The sequence below is a fragment of the Rhyacophila brunnea genome, unplaced genomic scaffold, assembly GCF_057557595.1.
Source record: "Rhyacophila brunnea isolate RB1 unplaced genomic scaffold, BYU_Rbru_1.0 scaffold_6, whole genome shotgun sequence".
In the NCBI taxonomy this organism is placed as follows: Eukaryota; Metazoa; Arthropoda; class Insecta; order Trichoptera; family Rhyacophilidae; genus Rhyacophila; species Rhyacophila brunnea.
Window position 1 is genome coordinate 40,707,543 of NW_028233276.1, and position 11,115 is coordinate 40,718,657.

The 11,115-nt window shown below is 29.6% G+C and overlaps 1 protein-coding gene across 1 annotated transcript in view; it reads right to left on the minus strand.

The window, feature by feature from the left end:
- LOC147065678 (uncharacterized) overlaps positions 1–10,224 on the minus strand; it is a 69,014-nt gene extending 58,790 nt beyond the window's left edge. Inside the window, exon 1 of the mRNA XM_085957101.1 lies at positions 9,650–10,224. The gene's annotated coding sequence lies outside the window, so the exon portion shown is untranslated. The remainder of the gene's footprint in view (positions 1–9,649) is intronic.
- Positions 10,225–11,115: the final 891 nt, after the last annotated feature.

Here is an 11,115-nt window from a genome sequence, read left to right on the forward strand (position 1 = left end):
TATTATTCACTAAGGCTTGGATTACGTAGGTTTTCATTTAATTTTAAAAACTAACAAACACTATCTACACATTGTAGTCTTAGTTCAATTTAATAAAATACGTTTGACTGTCAAAGTTTAATGGGCACCATTTATGACGGATCTTAACAGCCTACCTCCACCCTTCGCCGCTGTATAACATTATATAATTATGAATAATTGTAATACGATTTGTCATCACAGAACGGGTAAGGTTAAGTAAACCCGTGCTTATATAATGCTTAAGTCAAAATAATTGACAGTCAAAGATGAATCGATTCAAATATAAAACATTCAAATATTCACAAATATTATTTTATCAGATTTTCTAAATAAATATCGTTAGCCAGTTTTATTTCAATAGATAGTCATGGCTATTATTCTTTCAAATGCTACAAATTGCGATCCATCAGTATAAAAATAATGTTTCTTTCGTATTATTTGAAATATCTTTCTATTGACTTCACGTTTACTCGTGTCACGTACTTTTTGCCTTTTGCTACTCGCTGTTTTTTTTTGTTGAGGTGATTTTTCACTAATAGGGTCTGAAATAACAATTTAGAGATTTCTTTCTTAGAAAACAGTGTAGACATTCCACAAAATGTTTTTGACAATAATAATTGAAACTGCGTAAAAGTAACATTTTATTTTTTGTCATGAGAAATATTTTTTTGTAATCATAATTGACCTTTTGTTGGTTTAATTGTTTGTCGCATCAATACATTTTTATTAGGTATTTTTTAGCATTAGGTACCTTCATAATTAATTATAATAATAATATATACAATGCTATTCAATTATTCAAGTATTGACAATAATTTTATTTTGACAGTGGTAATAAACTTATAGTCGTGTGTAATTATTAAGTAGGTACATATCTTTAATATTTAATTTTACTTTCATGAAAATAGAAGATAATTTTCTGTTATTTTCTTTTCTATTAAATTAAAAAAATATTTACTTAGTAAATATAAAATATATTTTTTTAAATTCAATTAGTTTTTAATAATAATTATTACCGGGGTCGATGTCATAATATTTTTTTCATTTCCTACAATTTTTTTCACTTGTATTGTTTTACGATTCATCAATGCGCTACATGAAAATGTTGACATATTTAATAACGCTGTTTGTCTATTGTTTATATTATTTAATATCGTTATGTAAATTTAAAATATTGTATTCTCATTCTAAATGGTTACACAGTTAATTACGTATTGTATGCATACAATATATTTTTATTTATGAATATAAACTTCATAATTAATTGTTATATAAAAAGAATACATTATTTACTTCGTACTCCCTCAATTACTTGCTTAGCTTGATTGGAATTATATCACTTCTCTACAATATATTTGCAGCGGAGATCGCCTTGACAAACGCCGTCATCGAGGACATCTTAACTGAATTTGATAATAGTATGAGTATATAAGTAACGTATTATACCTCGCCACACTAAAATGAGACATCCTCACTTAAGACTTAAGTTAACTTTTCCAAGTCTGTCTTGCATCTTGAATACTATTATACTATTCCCCGCTTTTTAGATGCTGAAAGGTATACGGTGAGAGTTTCTCTGTTGACTCTTTCTGGGTATTATTGGGTTTTTCTTACCATTTCTTGAAACGGCTTATTTGCCATCTTTACAAGGAAACTTTTCCTGAACTTTATACTTTGTGTCCATTATGTGAATGTCTCGGATAATTCATTTGTTTCTTTAATTAATGTTGACCACTACTTCTTGTTTCATACTAAGAGAATCGATGCAAATACGTTTACCTGATTGTAACATTATGTTTATATAATGTTTGGCATGTAGGTACATAACATGCGTTATATTATAAAAGCCTAGACATACGGTAGAAGAATGCAGGGTTGGTAGCTGTCCTTCCATATAATCTAGATGACCCGGTTAATATTTTTTATATACTATTACTTTTCGTATAGACTTTATGTTTAACAGCAGTCGGCAACTGGTACTCTATGAGCCGTATGCGTCCCATACACGCATTCTTTCGGGTCATATAATATTCGACTGTAGAAAGGAAAAAGGACGTAACCCTTTGTTTTTTTTAAATAGGTTTTATTGCATAATAACAATGTACACAACTAAATAAACACGTTGTGTTCAAATGATGTAAACTACAAATGCCGATTTATTATCTTAATTTAGCTAACAATTAAAAAAAAAAAAGGAAATGACGTTGAAAAAACGACTTAACCATCAATTTTGTTGGTTTTTTTTAATTAACACAATAATTGATATCAGATTAGGAATATAAAAACTAGATTATTCATTATCATACATTTCAAGGATATGTCAATGTTGTATTTTAACTTTGACCGAAAACCATAACAAAAACGTTTTTGTGCATCCTGTAAAATTTGATTTGTGTAGTGTGGTAGGGTGTGTGATTACGACCCTTTTCCTTTTAAAGTCGAATGGTCCAAAATTATAAACAATTTAGTTTTTGTACCCTTTTTAATACATCAATGGCATACTATTAAATCTGCAGTTGAATATTTTGCATCTGCAGCATAATAGAAAAATTATTACAAGATAAAAAGAACTTTTTATATACAACGTTTTTAAATTTTCTGTTGAATCATATAAACTTGACTTGACTAGCTTTAACGATCAAAAAAATTGTACTTGATAGAAATAATACTGAAATGTCATTTTGACATGTCAGATTGATTTTCATAGTAACGCACGTACATATTAACAATTTAGTGTTAGACCCCACACCCAATATTGGTGTCGAAATAACTTTTCATACAAAACTGAATTAACAGAAAATGAATTACATTTTACTTAAATATGGCTAAAAGTATTTAAAAAATACATTGGCATCTCGTGTTCTGATATATTCTAAGAGTTTCAAATATCTAACTAGTCGGGAAGTTAGTTAAAAATTGATTGCAAGATTTGTACCGGACAAAGAGCCACCGGACAAATAAGAATACGAACTAAAAAAAACGTTGTAAAATGAGGGGGATGATCAATTTTACGAAAAAGTATTTTTAAAAAAGATGAGTTTTCTTCTCGATATATTATAGATAAGATAAAATAAGTGCAAAAGTCACAATAAGCATCGAATTATGACTGTTTTTTTTTTTTAAATATTTTTAATCGGTTTCGTTCTAGTAAATCATATTTGAATTATATCTTATACTTTGATTAGTTCTGTATTTTGAAATATTGAAATAATGACATTTGACATTGAAATTATTTTTTTATGCTCCCTAGCGGCCATTAGGAAAACTAAAAGTTTAACGCGGCCCACAATTTTAGTATGACAAGGTTTCCAAACCCAGGTTTAAACGACAGAGCAGAAACAAAAAGTGTTCTGTAATCCGTCGATTTTTTTGTAAGTTTTAGACTTTTTCATGGTTACTAAACTTATATGAATTATATTAATATATATATGAGTATTTATGTTTGTATAATAAATGGTACTATAGTGTATTATATAAATTATTATTATTCTTAATATATATATTAATCATATAATATATGGGTTAAGCTTGTATCAGTATCAATTTGTTGAAGTGAGGTTAGTATTATGTCATGTCGGACCTTTAATCAAACTCTAAACAATTATATATGGTTATATTGAGGTTAGTTTATAAGTTTTTGCTATCAACGGCCAAAGTTAAGCCTTTTGACATATTCAAGCCTTCTACTGGTTATTCAGTTGAAATAATTTTGTAATCTGTAAAGGTCTTAAGATGTCTTGCGAGAAGCTTTGGTCTCTAGATAGGAAAATTAACGAAAATTTGTCAACTAAACTTACTCTGTATATATGTATTTAGTTTTGTTATATAAAGTATAACAACATGAATATGCAAGGTTATTATAATTTACATTGTAAATAATTATTTAATTTATCGTACGGTACCAGGGTATTAAGTGGTTTTTAAACATTTTGTTTCACATTACCCTAAAAAACATATTATATAGACTTTATTACTATAGCAGTGTTACAATAGGTTTTAATTTTACTCATTGTTGTAGTAGGTAATATATATAACATCGTAAATTTTTCATTCATAGCTAGATTAACTACTAACACAAAGGCACGCGAGTCAAAACACTCCATAGATACTATAATGATTTTTCAAACACACAAAGTTTTTCGGGTATTACCCGAAAATTATTTGTGTTGAACGATATTTACCCCCCTAGATTTTAATCTAAACCAAAATATGTCCTTAGTAGTGAATAATGATATTCAATAATTATTTATTAGTATCGATTATCTAGTTAATTCACTATTGTATTATGTACTCAAATAGCTAGCACCTGACATTTAAATAATCTAGTTATGACTCCACTTAAAATTCTTTTACCTACGTTAAATAAAGGTTGAACGTAATTATCTAATTTATTTATTTAGATTATTTTTATTTTTTAAATTATTCGGTATAAAGGGTTACTTAATTATATAATTAAATTTGTTAATTTTTTACACATTCTCCACTCCGTATGAAATACATTTCTATAAAAACAGAGTATCTATAAAAATGGAATTACTAAACATGCAATTAAATATAATTTCCGAAAAATACCATCAAAACTATTTTCTTTAATCAATACGTGATAAACACTGCCTTTGAAGTGGGTAAAAATAATCAATCAATTATTAAAAGAACATACTTGGATAGTAAAGTTTTACTAACGTGACTTAAATTTAACAATAATATTATGATATAGCCATACGATACATATATTTTAAAACATCATAGACAAAATGAAATTCTGTATGTTATATAAATAAATACATGTGACATAAACATGAATTCAAGTTGTCGATCGCATGACGCCCTCTTTGTTGTGAATCCCTTCGCGTACTATAAGCCTTACGACGTACCTTTTAGAGTGCGCTAAATGATAATAATTATTGTAGATGTGTTAATTCATTTTACTACTCAACACCATTCTAACATTCAACCTTCTAGCATTCTCTTTTCAAAAATAAAAGAGAAATATTATAGTCAAATGAAATGATAGAAATGACAACACCATTTAAATTGTAAAATTAAATATACCTAAAGAATTAATTAATTTCAATTATGGTATTTCACCGATATTGCATATTGTGGTTAATAAATTCTAGTATGTCATTGTAAACGTTATTACTTAATACTTATTTACCAATTTCACAATTTGCACAATTTACCATTGTTATGGATCATCTCGGCTAATCAGCTAAATTCACCCCCATCCCACTCAACCCTTCAAATTATACTATGGTAATCTCATAAAAATGTGACAAAAACCCAAACGGTAAAATACGTTGTGCGCAGTAACGCTAGGTCAAAAAGGTAATGTTACGATATTATTATATAAATTTATCCTTGCAATGATCGCGTGGTAATAGTGACAAATAATAGTTTTCATCATGATGCGTATGCAAAAGTTAAGGCACTTTTTTGCGTTGATCCTTAACGCTACATAATATATAGATCAGGGTTGGCGAACCTTTTTACGTACGCGTGCCAAAATTTCCCAAATATTATTTTTCGACTGTCTGACGCGCTGAGCAGTTTTTCATGGGGAAAAAATACTAAAAAAAAAATACGGTACTGTTCGGTTAAAGCGGATACAGCGGAAAACGCATTTGGAAAATAGCCGATAAACTGGATTATTTGTTAGTTTGGGTTAGTTTAGGTTAAGTTAGGTTGGGTAAGGTTAGGTTAAGTTAGGTTAGGTTAGGTTTGGTTAGGTTAACCTAACAAATAATCCAGTTTATCGGCTATTTTCAAAAAAAACACATTTTGAAAATACCCGATATACTGGATTATTTGTTAGTTTGGGTTAGTTTAGGTTAAATTAGGTTGGGTTAGGTTAGATGAGGTTAGGTTAGGTTAGGTTTGTTTAGGTTAACCTAACAAATAATCCAGTTTATCGGTTATTTTCAAAATGTGTTTTCCGCTGTATTGCTGATAACCGAACAGTACCGAATTCTCTTAGTATATAATTATTAGTTAATTAAAATCAATAATATATCAATTTATTATTATGAATATGTATATAGAACATTACACACTATAGAAATATTTTAAATTTAATATAATATTCTTCAAATGTAAATTAAATTTAAAGTTTACTGTTCTATTTTACGTGTTATCTTTCTATTACAATGTGCGAACAGAATCGTTCCGTATATGTACTGTTTGTATTATTTATCCTATGAAAACAACGACATTTTCACACATCGAGGGAAAAAGTACCGAAACACCACGGTCGCCCCTTGTAACAAAAGATGGTGTAGTGCAAATAGAACTCCCCCTTTCTTTGTCATGTTCATCTTAGGGGCTTTCGGGTCCCAGTTACCGGTGTGAGCACCGGATCGGGTGACGAATCGCAACCGCTCCACGCATACAATAGTTATTCAGGGCTACCCTCTGTCACATACAAGCATTACCGCAATTTGACCACAATCGCTCGCCCGGCCCTCCAGCTCAAACAAATTAATTAGCATGAAATGCTTTTTAATTGACAACACAATTTGTAACCATGGCAACGAACTATATAATAATATGTACCGGAATATTGTAAATATTGATTTAGTTGTAATTTGATATTGTAAAGTAATATGGCGTCAATGTATTTAATTGGGTTTATATCAAAGAGCTTAACTTTATTAATTATCCCATATTGTCATATCCATAATATACTTAAATACCTAAAATCTACAATTATTCTACATGATATTATATTTTTTTATATATCATCATAGCGTACAATAAAGTACGATTCTACAGTTAAGCATATAGTGAGTATATCCCATATAGTCCAGCCCTTAGGTAGACTTAAAATGCCGTCCAGTTTAATTTGTATTCTCAAATTTTATGCAAAATTGTTAGGTGCTTATACTATCCTCCACGCAGGACTCGAAATGGGCCGGAGTGCACCGGAGCGCCGTTCCAGTTCATAAGATCCCAAAAATTATCGCTCCGTCTCGTGGAAAAAATAAATTGACCGTCTGAACTAAATATGCCATATAACAAAAAATCTAACACACTTATTTTGAATACACATAAAATTAGACGACTAAGTTGGTCAATATTTTCATAAAATTATTGAGCGCTCCGGTTCGTAAAATTTTCCATTTCAAGCGCTGCCTCCACGTCATCTTACAATTTAGAATAGATTTTTTTCAATTATTTGATTAAATCAGCCAATCAAGCGCATGGCATTTACTAATCACTAATACGGAGTGCGTATTACACACAAATCTTGTCACTGTGTACAATTACAAAGTTACGTGGAGGATACTATACCTATAGATTCACCAGTATAAATTGTCCTCTGAATGAGGGCGCCACATGCTAACATTTGACAAATCATTCAATATTTTTTATACTGTGATTGATGGGCTTACTTCTAAATTCAAACACTGGGCGATTTATGATTGTATATCTATGACTGTTTTATTACTTTAAACTCTTAAATATTGACAAATGCAACAAAATTCATGACAAAAAAAATATATAGGTAAATGTATTATGGTCTACTGAGGATTAGAGCATTTATACGAAACCTACTCTTAAAAAGCGGTAGTTTTTGGTAATTAAAATTTTGGAGCACCCCTTAAGATTTTATAAAAAAAAATAAGATTTCGGTACTTTCTACCCAAGCGATCGCATCATCCGATTCGTGGAAAACCGCCACTGGGTTCAAAAGTAATGCTGTATCGATTGTAACCATTCCTTCGCTTGCCGCTCTGAAGCAATGCATGACCTGCCTACCTACACGGGACGTCACTTGCGCCATAATATATGGGCACCTACAGAGTATTTAGTTAATTTTCCATAAATAGAATGTTTGCGAGATAGCCATTTACCCAACTCATTAAGTCCTTGCTCTTGGTCAAATAAATATTATATTACTTATATAAAAAAATAATACCAAATTTTTGCTAAAGGTGACATTCGAACGAACTATTTGAACTTACTAGTTATTGTATCGATCCAACAACAAATTTAAACATTTTACATACCTACCATGCACCATTTCAAATAAAATCAATAAAATAAAACATATAAATGGATATGAGTATAATTAATATTAGATAGTCCATTAAATTTGTCTAAAATAATATTATATATTGGTTAATTTAATTTTTTGAACATAGTTGAATCTAATGTCTGTAATCTAATCATATGGGCTTCTACAGGGGAAAGGTTGTATTAACAGTTTTTTAAAAATAATAAATGGATGTTAACTACTCTGGGTTCAAATACATTTTTATTGCCAGATCCGGGATTTAAACCCGCGATCCATGATAGTATAGGCCGAAATGATACGGCTTGGCTGTTCAAATTATTCTAAGCATTTTATCTGTGTAACAATAACACTTAATAGTTGCGCTCAAATCAATATTCAATACAATAGATCAACAAAATAGATTCTTTGTTCACACCTAATCTGAGTCTATATTAAGAGACTATTTTTACAAAGTATAGTTGTAAGCCAATCGCCCAACTCATTATATTCTTACACTAGATAAACATACATTGAAAAAAAAACAATATAATTTTTTTGACCGGCAGCGGATTTGAACCCGCAACCCACGACTTCGTATTTATACAAGAGAACGTGGGTACTACCTAATTACATGTTTTATTTAAAATTTGCTTTTTTAATAAATAAAAATCATGTGCAGCTATTTTCGTGTCCTCCCTAAAACTGGGAAGTACCTATAATAAAGGAAGACGGTCTTAAATTTCATGAGATTTTCCAGAAGAGATAAAAGCATATCAGATAGGGGCCCGTCATATAAAAGAATGTGTAGTATCGTTCATGTTCTTGGGGTGAATACATTATTAGAACAATGCTGAAAATTATACCATAAATAATTAAATAATTAATCTATTTTTGACATCAAAATTAATCATCTGCAAGAAAATAAAAATAAAAATATTTATGAATTACTTCAACCCGCTTTCTAAATTACATAATATCTTAATAACGTAAGATTTTTATTTCAAATACATATACATATTATTATATTTTATCAATTAAACTATTTTTATATATCGCTGAATACAGAGAAGAGTTAAAATAATATTGCAATAATTTTATTAAAAATCCATAATATTGAAAAACCTCTTATTACATATAAGGAAAACTCTAGAAAAAGCTATTGCACCAACGGTGATTTGAAACACATCTTTCATTTTCCTGGTTCTCAATCAATTAAGTTACTGACCCAAGTATTTTCAATAAAATTATATGATATATCATTTTAAACACAATAGTGCCTACGCAAAGAAAAGTATTTTATAAAAATTAGAGCTTTTTTAAGTTATCAAATAATTTATTATAATAATACTCGTATCATCCGTACATGAAGAAATTTTATAATTAAATCGATGCTTATTTCATTGTATGAATATTGTTTTTTAAAAATTTACTTACACGTAAGACAATTATATCATAAATACAAGTCTTATTATGAATTATGTTCAGTTTTACAGTTGTTTAGTTCATGTTTTATTGGAGACGATAATTCTTAGCGTATTTTGAGACGTCATATCACAAGGAATTATTTATACTTAAAAAATAACTCATACATTCATAGTGGTTGAGATATATTAGTAATTATGATATACTTACGTCTCGCAGCAGGAATAAATAGCTCTCCGAGTAATTAATCAAAATCGTTGACAAGTGAAATACGATTTCTCTGCATCATACATCCCCTTCGTGTTATTCAAAGACCAAATAAAATCCATTACAAATCCTTATCGCACACATATCAAAACATTATTTACGGAAGTTTCACCCCTGATACAAGAAAGAAACGCACAACCATTCCATATAAATCACAACAACCGTAAGTGTTATTATTCCATCCCTTTGCTCAGAAACACAAAAATATAATGACCCTTAATCACATGTTTACACACCGTAGAACAATGCACTCTCGATCAATATAAAATCGGAAATGATTATAGTTTGTATTGTCTGATTTTATCAATATACAATTACGAAAGATTCTTAAATATATATGATTTTATTTTAAATTATCTTTGTTCAGTTCAATTTTCAAATGTTTTTCACTTTTTAAATTTAGAATTCGATATCTTTCAAATTTCCCGCGTTTGGTTTGCTTTGTATATAGGAGGGGGCGTAATTTTAAAGATTGCTCTCGTGCGACGTCCGACGACCATCGAGTCTGGAGTAGTACTGGCGCATAGGAGGATGATGACGCGTGCGCAGCTAAGGAGCTTTTTTTTGGTCCTCTTTTTTTCGAAATGCTACCGACGAATTTAATTATTCCAGCCAACATGTCTGGTTGATCCAAAAAATCATCTACTATACTTTCTGTCAAAAACACCGACTTGCACAAGATATCGGTACTCTTCAGAATATGTTATATAATATATATCGTTGCTTTCATGATAATGATCATATTATTTGACACAATCCATAATATGGATAAGGCACATTTGAGTTTACAATTATATTACAGTATCAATCATAGTTCATAATATAATTTAACACATTATTTATTTTTTTCAACGAATAATTCACAATATTCTTAGAAGTAACATTCTTTATTGAACATAGCTAATTTGAAAATACGTCAGAGAAATATATAACCACTATAAAAAATATGTCACCCTGCGGGTTTCGAGCCCGCGACCCACGATATTATAATCCTGCTACGTACCCGCTCAGTCATCGTGGACGTTCATTAATACGGTCATTAAAAGTTGAAATTTCAAATATCGTAGGCTCTATTGACAAAATTTTGGAAAGACTGCAGATGACGTAGTTAAAAGGTTATATCTACGTCGCTATAACTTGGCTCGGTGGCTTAACGGTTGGACCAGTTGCACGACAAGTGATAGATGTGTATGAAAATACAACGTGGTCAAAGTTTTTTTCTAATATAGATCTATGTATAATTCTGAAGCTTTCTAAGTAAATTATTTTCAATAAATAACCATACATTATTGAGTGAATGATGTTAAATAATTATAATTAAGAATAATTTAATATTGTATAGGTACACTTTAAGTGAAGTAAGATAGTATTTTGTAAAGAACACCTGTTCATGTAAAATATCAATGAAT